The sequence below is a fragment of the Physcomitrium patens genome, chromosome 15 (assembly GCF_059467195.1).
Source record: "Physcomitrium patens ecotype Gransden chromosome 15, ASM5946719v1, whole genome shotgun sequence".
NCBI classification, from domain to species: Eukaryota; Viridiplantae; Streptophyta; class Bryopsida; order Funariales; family Funariaceae; genus Physcomitrium; species Physcomitrium patens.
This window is the reverse complement of record NC_143424.1, coordinates 8,274,567-8,284,367: the sequence shown is the minus strand read 5'-3', so window position 1 is coordinate 8,284,367 and position 9,801 is coordinate 8,274,567. Positions and strand designations below refer to the sequence as shown.

The 9,801-nt window shown below is 37.2% G+C and overlaps 1 long non-coding RNA gene across 4 annotated transcripts; it reads left to right on the top strand.

The window, feature by feature from the left end:
• The first annotated feature begins 321 nt into the window (after window positions 1-321).
• Window positions 322-6,548, top strand: LOC149987733 (uncharacterized). 4 transcript variants are annotated; one of them, XR_016506666.1, is made up of 5 exons: window positions 322-1,291; window positions 1,943-3,000; window positions 5,133-5,216; window positions 5,465-5,580; window positions 5,721-6,548. It is a non-coding gene; the product is annotated as an uncharacterized LOC149987733 (long non-coding RNA). The 4 variants fall into 4 exon arrangements; XR_016506664.1 differs by having other exon boundaries at window positions 831-970; window positions 1,355-3,000; XR_016506663.1 differs by lacking the exon at window positions 322-1,291 and having other exon boundaries at window positions 1,568-2,255; window positions 2,701-3,000.
• The last annotated feature ends 3,253 nt before the right edge of the window (window positions 6,549-9,801 follow it).

Below are 9,801 nucleotides of genomic sequence, written 5' to 3'. Positions count from 1 at the left end.
AAAAGTAACAATCACATCTCTTGTCTGTGGCAGACATTTGGAAAAATAAAAATAAAAAACAGTGATGAAATTTTACAACTTGTACATTGTCATCTACCTGGGAGACTTTATTTTTTATTTATATATTATTCATTATTTTCCCTCTCACTCAGCAAGGGATGGTATTTTGGAGGAGTCACCCTCCAGAGCCTCATTTCCAAAGTGATGAAATTGCTTCAAGGTGAGAGCTTTTTTCTGGGGCTGTGAAAGGGGCCTGAGCTTGATGTCTTCATGGTGGTGTTAACACCCCAGAAAAATAGATGAATGGGAACAGAGATGTGCAGACAGGTGCAGATGGATGGGGTTGGCTTCCCATCAGTGCCATTTGCACCCACCAGGTATAAACATGTGATTTTACAACATGTCACACTTGGTGTTATGTGCCTTTCCAAGGTGTGCCAAAGCCACTGCAGCAGCTGCAGCTCTAGAGAGAGAGAGAGAGAGAAAACACACACACATTGTCTTTTTTTTTTTTTTTTTTTTCTTTGTTTGGACAGTTTTTGCTCCATGTGTATTACCCTTGTTGCACATCCCAGAGAAGCAAGTCCCACTTATGGTTTTTGTCAAAGCATCTGCCCACCATTCTTGATCAAAGCATAATATCTGAAAACGAGGGAGGCTTTCGTCCAGCACATTTGACAGTAAAACCCTAATTCCCACCAATATTTGATGTGCACGAGATTCTTCATTTCCTCCTGCTGTGGTGTAGGATTAGCAGCAGCAGTAGTAGTCATGGAGCAATTTGGCTTTAAGCCTCATTTCAGTGCCAGCCAAATCCAAACATCGCAGTCTACCACTACTCATTAGAAAATGATGGTGACAATTCAACACAAGTGTCCACGAGGATGGGCGTTACAAATTGACAGGCCCATAAAAATCATTGAAAGAGCATTGCAATGTCGGTTCTTAAAATACTGACAGGCATAACAATGTAATATTATAATTTTTTATTATCGTTGTTGTTGTTGTTGTTGTTGTGAAGTCAGTTACATGCTCTGACTTTGATTGCTGGAGAGGTGCTTTGTGTTATGTAAGTGGTGCGGTGAGGTTAGGATCAGAGCCTCTGGAATCTGACTGTGTCACAGTCGTTTCGGGATCACCTGGGAATCACGGCAGCAGAAGAGAGTAGGAGATTGACTAGTCGGTGATCTCACAAAGGCAATATTCTTGAAATCTGTACAATGCGTGAGGCTCTCATTGATGATGAGTGACGGACCTCCTCGGGGAGCATCAGAGTTATTACATGAGAGTGGTATGGTGATTCTTTTACTCCGCAATAAGTAAGCTTTGCTAAGACACTCGCTTGAATACGCAGTTGGTTATTCCAAGCTGTTCGCTGAACGTTGCCGAATCACAGAGTGTTTGATCTCCGAAGCGTCATCGCCGGGGAACTTTAACAACCGGAACGTTTGCTGCCGACAGATATCTCAAGCCACCCGTCGCAATTTGCTATGATCAATCACCCTTAAATACGGTGCGGTGTTGTATACTGTTTCTTCGATGGTTGCTGCATCTCAATCTGGGGATGAAGATGCCTGGAATAGAGACAGATTAATCACAGCTTGTTGAGATTGTACAATACAAAGATGTCAACGGGACGTCAGTAAGGCACGGAAAGCAGAAAGCGTGAAAGATGAGCAGTACGTTGGCTCCTGTTGATAATCACAGATTCGTTGTTTCCCTTCATTACTTCTCACCAGATTGTAAGGCATCTGGAATTTCACTTTTGGCATGGCCGTCGAAGAAAAATCGTATGTATCCACGGAAACGAACGGCCAGTGGCAGGTGTAGCTGCAAGACTACGTCTCTAGTGGATAGTGTGCTCCCTCTGATTACACAGTTTTAGGTAAAGTAGCACTTTAGGGCGTAGGGCAGGCACTGATTCGAGCGTGAACATGTGCAGAAGATTTTTAGGTCCGGAACACTTGTTGTCAACAAGTCTCTATTCGAGATGCATCTGCGAAAACCTGGATGGAACCCACGAAAAGTCAAATATCTCGATGTGACAATGTGCATCATGGCGTTAACGACTTGTGGATATTTATCACGGGCTCGTCGCCTCTTCAATGATAGCTAACGGCAAGTATTCCGGGGGGATTGTGCGTCGAAGGACATTTGCATGACTGCACCTACGTTCGACGCTATTGGCTCGTCCCAGACGATCGTCAGGATTATAAACCTTGGGAAACGATACCAGGATGTCAGCCGACAAACTTGTACGTCTGGCATTCAAGCCTTTTGCTCTGAGCATGTATGATTCATTGTGATATTCACAGGTACATGGATCACACCGAGCGATGCATGGAACCATGGTGGTAATGGAACTTCTTGTATGGTTGAAGCCATAATGTTTGAGGGTGATGTCTGGGCAAGAATTGTTAATGAGCACGTCGTTGCCAGACTCATTCTGGCTATCCGGAATTTTCTTTTACAAGAGAATGGAGCCACGGAGTAATCTAAGCGTGTGGATAAATGATCTATCTTGTACGGAGTGTGCTGTGTCGGTGATTACGATCATCTCCGTTGGCCTGTGCATACATATCTGTAGGACACTTGAACAGCTGACAGCCGTGCTTGACGAAATTCTTGATAGCTTAGGTGGAAGAATTATTGATTTCATAATGCAATCAAAATTTCGTTGTACATGTGAAAGAACTTCAGGTTATTGTCTTCATATCCACGCTATCAAGTGCGTTGCGTATCACAAATGGTAAGGGAGCCCTGTCAATCACGCAAGCGGCTAACTATGGCTGTGACGCGCTCGACCAAATGGACTTCGACGTGACATGCTCGAACACTTTCTATCCAAGTGAACACTCAAAACAGTTTCTCGACAAGAGACCGGATAATCTCTTTCAAACATCACGGATATGCTGAGAAGTACACCAGAAGACGGCCTGTCGAGTCTGCATTCAGTCTGCACCGACTGTGAGTACCTTCTGTGAAGAGATACTGCTGGAGGTATTAATTGAGCTTTTTTTTAGGAATTGTATAAGAACAAGCGGGGAGAGGCTGATGTAGATATTTCATCTTCCACAAGCTGAAACTATTTGCGCTTTAGAGTGTGTATTGCGCTTCTCACGAATTCTCCACTTTCAGCTTCTACAAATTACTTCGAATTATGATTTATGACCTAATCTAGTTAGATAATTGTACTTCGGTAGAGCTTTTGACTATTCTGATGTTCGAAACACTGATAACCGCAATCCCTCAAACAAATCATGTTCAATTTGATTACGAATGCGACAATTGACACCAAACTGCGTTCAGCTCGTACAATGAGTGCTCGACTTGCATAGGATATTAACATGTGGAATCTTAACGTTGGGAGTCGTGAAAGGGAGTGACGATTGATTATACGACTACGAATCGTAGAGCTGCACTACCAATCGAAAATTAGGTGTGATATGTTGTGAAATTTAGCTGCCGACGCTGTCGTGCTGGAGAGCGTACTATCATGGTGACCCCAGAAGAAAACGAAGTGTTCAGGGTTGCGAAGAGTGTTTTCGATATGAGAATTGAGGAGGGTATCCGTCATTGAGAAGCTTTGATTGTGTTGATCCAAAAATTTCTTTGCAGCCCATACTTGCTGATGGTATTTTACATCCTGATCCCCCTTCACTCTGGCACATGATCTGCTTGCACTCAGGGAATAGGTAGCAGGAGATTCCATGACCAAGGCATCAATTAAGATTTCCACATTTTCTCTATCGGTCTACGACATTATCTCTCTTTCTACTTCAACTTGGATTTTGTTAAGTTAACAGCAGTGAAAACTCAATTTCTGAAATTCTATCGTTCATACTGTACAAGCTGATTAGAATATGCTATCAGAGGATTAGCACTAAGATGCGTCCTTTGGTGGTAATTGCCTGATTGAGCAGAGATTACACTCAACATTCCACAGGAGCTCAGTAATGGCTACCTTTTGCCCTGATTACGTTGTTCTTGTTGCTGTCCTTTCATCAGTTCGAAATAATACTTTCCAGGATTTTACTTAATTCAAGGCGATTTGACTTGGAAAGATTAAGTTGAAGTAACTGTCGATAGAAGCTTGGACTGAGAAAAGAGGGATTCGCACAATGTACAGGGGCATTCAGGAGAGTTTCAATCAAAAACATATGCATTGTTCATGTTCTCTTCTGCCTCGTATTTCCAACTAAGGAAACCGATAGCTTATCACGAAGTGCAACGCCGACACCATTTAGTGTGGAGATGAACATCAAGAAGAACAATGTCATTAATGGATTCCACCCTTGTGTAGTTCTGATATGTATAGTATTTACTTCCAGGAGAAGGATAACGCAGAAGAATTGGCTACTAGAAAAATTACACCAATGATCTTGGACAGCATCTGAAGCCCGAGTGGATCATTCAAGGTCATCTATTTCAATATAACCGCTCCACAACATTCCGAAGAAGCTCGGGAGTGGCTTGTCAAGAATTTTAGTGTCGAGAAAATATCGGTATCTGATGTCGATTGTAAAGGTGCAAAAGCTCGAAAACATAGTTGGACGTTGTTCGCATCAACCCCTATCCCGTCTGAATTTCTGCTTTTTGCATCTTTTAGCTTAGTGGGAAGATCAGATTTCTGGATGCTGCAAGAGAAGCACCTAGTTTTTCAACTTTGGTGACGCTGCATAGTTAAGAACTGATCTATCGCGTGATACCTTGCATCCTAACAAGTAACCCTGACAATGTTGAAGCCACTCACCACTAGGAGAGGTTATTTTGGACCTGGTCTAAAATCATTTAAATAAAATTTTATTTGAACGCTTCTGTGGGGTTGGATGCAAGAAACTTATTTCATAAACCTTGAATTAATCCTCAGACAAGAAAGGTAAGCATTTCTGGCGACCGCGGTTGAAGCTAGATCAAAAAATCTGAGATCGAGTGCACGTGTGGACCGACGCTGTTGAAAGGATTGACATATTAAAACCAGTAAATGACTTCGTCCAGGAGAGATTAGTCTACCTCTATCTTTTGACATTCGTAATAGAACCCTCAGGTCTTTATTTCGATTTCTTTGTTGCTTATTCTGAATTAGCATTTGTTCTGTCCAAGTCATCAATATCTCCCCTGGGATTTCGCAGAGAGGATCAACAACCGATTCACGACGGACGCAGGGAGTATGTTCGATTGACAAACCGATAAGTCAGCAGCTCTGAAGTCTTCAAGTAAGATGTTTAAGTCCAGTTTTCATTTGTGTTGTTTAATACATAGGAGAATCCGAGGAAAGGGCAATAATAAGTATCTTATTGAAAATACAGTGTGCTCGTTCAAGGTACATGCAAAATTCTGGTTGGAAGATCAGAAACTCTCTACCTTCTTCTAATTCCAATGATGGATCTGAATTTTTTGCGATATCTTCATTATTGCAATTAACCAAGATAGCTTACGTATTACCCATTGACGTCTGATTTAGATTGGCGTTTTGTACAATCCATTCCGGGAAGGAGACCAGGCCCAAAATTATCACAATCAATGCCCATCTTTGATCGTATCGGTGAAATGAAACAGCGGATATTTCTCTAAAAACGTGTACGTGAATTTCTACTCAAACCATTTGATACTATATTTTGCTTCTGTTTTGCAAGTAAACATGTCAGTTATGAAATTACGGTCATGGGCTGGTGACCATGCTCGTTTCCTGAATAGATCATGCTCTCATGTAACTGCAGGGTCAGGCATGGAAAAATCGGCCAAGAGGAGGAATCGCGATAGTGCTCTCCCAGGCCAAATTTTTGGTGTATATTCAGTGTGTCTTGATTCCTCACAAGCTGCAATGCAGCGTTTTGAACGTTCAAATCTAAATGCGATGGATATTTCTCGGTTTCCAGTTGCAGAAACAAGTCAGGATTTGGCACCTCTACGTAATTTACTTTAGTGGACCGGTTCGCCATGAAGGGGAAAAGAAAAGAAAAAACTTCGGGCATCTCCTATTGCAGGAAGATATACGGGAGGTCAAGAAATGAACATTGAAACTTGATATTCACTTCAAGCTTCCCAACGAAAAGGAAGTAGTAGTTATCAAAGGCCTCCGATTTCAACTAGAGCTCTAAGATCTGGCCAAACAAATGAGGAAGTACCAGTAATACCGGTAAAGCTAAGTCTGTCTTACCCATGTAAAAAAACACTATCCCTGTACAAACGGATATCTTAAACTGTACGTAAGAGACTTAATAGTTGAGGTCAAGTCCCAATAGAACACCAGATCATCACACCACCAATTAACTCATGTTTAATCATGACAACAGGTACTTGATCTACCGAAACGACAGTACACAACATTCAAACCCTTCACAATTCATGAAGGACGCACTGCTCGCAAGGTGGCAGCGCCACAGAATGGCACCAACAAGTGTTCAGCCATAGTAAATAATACATCCTCCAGCAAGTCGGATCATACGAAAAAGCGACAGTTACACAAAAATAGTCAGTCGCAGGAACATGTAAATATGGGCTTCCTTCTTTCAGAGGAGAGAAATAAAGTGCAAAGCTTTTACAAATGGAACAACCGAGTTGTAACTTACAACTTTGTTGTGTTATAATCTCCAATGTCACGAAAACGGTAAAATCTTTGCGCTGCTTACAGCTCTGGTTTTCCGTGAAGTATAGCCGATAACAGTTGCAAATTGTGTAGTGTAAAGGCAATGAGGTCCAGTTTAAGTAGCATATACTCAAACCTAAAGTCTAGAAACCCCAGCAAACAGCAGATAACGCTGCACCCGACTCCTGGAAGAATTGATGAAGCTGCCTAACGCAACAGCTATCGTGCTTCTGGATCTTTTAGTCTTCAGCAAGGGATCACACACTGTTATCACATGACCAGAATGCAGGTAAAAACATCCGCCCCACCTCCAAGTACCTGATACTCTTTCCTCCCGATATGATTTCCTCGGCTCAGCCTTAAAATATCGGCATGCTCATCTAGAATCTTTGTATTGAAATCACTCCTCATTCTCCCCTTAAGCATCACCAGGTCTAGCAGCTTAGCTCCATTAGCGGGCACATGCACCATCGTCTTCACGCCCTCAACACCCATGTATCCAGGATCCAACACACCGAACACCTTGCTGAGAATTGAGATGAGCTCTGCATGCTCAACTGCAGACGAACTGCCCTTGTCTATCTCCCAGAAGCATGCTTTGTTTATTCTTGCAAGTCATTGATGCGAATGCGTTATGCTCATTGGTAATACTTCTTCGAATAGCAGCAATCAGTTGTGGTCTTTTGTATATTTATGGATAATAGGGCCAGCTATTTGTGGTGGATTTATGTAAACAAGTCGCTTGGATATACTAAAAGTTTGGTTCTCCGCCAATTAGTAGAAGTTTGACAGTAACCAAAAGGAAGGTCTGGTCCACACCAGGGAATCAAACACAGGGTGGTAGTCCATAGTTTAGCTGTACAAAAGGTTCATGACATTTTCATCTACTTCATATGGCATAGATGATATCAAGTGATATCATCTATGATGTATTTGTGATGTAATATTTGTTGGTTTAGAATTCAATATATGCAAAAATTATATTAAAAAAATATGAAAATAATGATGGATAAAAAAGTTTCTTTTAATATATGTGAAACTTGGATGGAGGTATATAAATGGTAGGTGACATTATATAAATGTAATTAAGATATGTAAAAAAAATAAAAAATAAAGTTGAAGATAAATATATATGTGTAAAGATGCATCAATATTTGTAGCTTAACTTTTACTTTGGTTATAGGTACTTTTTTAGATTTTAGATTTTAAAATAAGAATACAATAAATTTTATTTTAATTCACCATTATTATTTTTATTTATTTTTATCAAAAATATTATGTTCAAATATCTAGTAATTAAAACTTATTAGTTTTGACTTTTATGTGATCTTAAGATAAATGCTTGTTTACCTTCTAATCTATTGTAAAAGTAATGAATTTATAATATTTTATTTAGTTGAATATAATCCAAAATAATTAGAAACAAATTAAATAATTTTAAAAAAACAGCTGTATGATTATCATTATTTTACTTTGTTTATAAAATAATTTAAAAGACGTGTTATAAAATAAAAATAATGTTTTTATAAAAATCCAAGATTTTATATATTATATGAACAGAGTATCAAATCGAAAATAAGTTGATTCTTCATTTATTTCATGAAATTGATTAACTAAAAAATATGTCATATTTAGTTTTATACTCACATTATTATGCATTAATTTTGATAAATATACATATATAGTTATAATTTTAAATATAAATGGTTGCAACAATATATAGATTTAATAGATTAAAAGAGCTATATATATTAAAAAAATACACAAAAATATTTGAAAAATGTAAAAAAAAAAATAGTTATTTAAAACTTGATTAAAGTATGAAGTAAAATTCAACTTTTAAAAGATATAACTAAAAATTGATAGAATGACAATTAAAAAAAAAATGTACTCTAATAGTTGTATTACTATATACACGCACTAATACATCACTATTACAACAAAAAAATTGAATTTCTTTCTTCTATAGTGCTAATTGTTTTCAAAATGAAAAAAAACTAAAATTAAAAAATAAAAAAGAGAAAAGATATAAAAAATAATGAAATTCAGATAAATAAATTAAATAAATCAATTACAATTAAGATATGATTTTGTATTATAATAAAGAATTAATGTCCTTTGATGAATAAAATATTTTAATTTTATGTTAATTCTTATATTTATAGCACCCAAAGAACTACATTTATTTAATAAAATAAAATAAGAAACTTTACAAAGCTATTAAAAATAAAATTAAAAAATAGGCTTCTTCTTCTTCTTCTTCTTCTTCTTCTTCATCTTTTAGGTACATAGATCTTTAAAAATATGTTTGTAAAAAAGAAAAGTGTGTTTCCACAAAGAAAAAGAAAAAAAAGAATATAAATGCATTGAATAAATTACATAGTTGAAGAGGTCAAGAATGCTATTTATTCAGAAACCATAAAAAAAAAAATCATCTAGAATGAATAAAAAAATAATACACTTTGAAACACTATTCCTTCCCATTACACACTCAAATACAATAAAAATAAGGCTCACACCAAAAACAATACAACTTTGTGATTTCAAGTATGAAAGAGAGGGATTGAAGTGCAATGGTGGCTTGTAGTTTGTAGCTTAAATTAGTATTGCAAGAAACTAATGTTCAACTATCATATAATTTAGATACATTTTTTTTCACTAATCTTCAACACATATTGCAATTATTTATAAAGAGTTGCCTTAACTTAGTCCATGCTAATAAGATGTAAAAAACTATGAAAGACATGGTTTAGAATTGAGATTTTAGCCATCAAATTTGATGGATTTACATACCTATGTAAACATGGTTCAAGTAGGGATTGGAATTTTCTAAGAGATGCAAATCAAAAAGAAACTTACTACTTACAAGAATACAATTACAATAGAGATATTCTATAAAAATTCAATAGATAAGCCTCAAGTGTAGACAAGTTGGCAAGTCATTAATCTGACAAAGCTAAGAGACAAAGATGCTCTTTTTATTGAGTATGTTCAAAATTATGCTCATTTTTTAATTATCATAATAGACTTTTTTATATCTTTTAATAATAGATATAAGATTTTGACCTCAAAAGTAAAAAAAATATGTTGATTTTTACTTCGATATCTTTCAAGAACTTACCATGAAAATTTAATGTACTTATTATAGTGATAGCATGATCTCTCAAAAAAATCATTGAATAAGTCATACAAAATAACATGTTCAATAAATG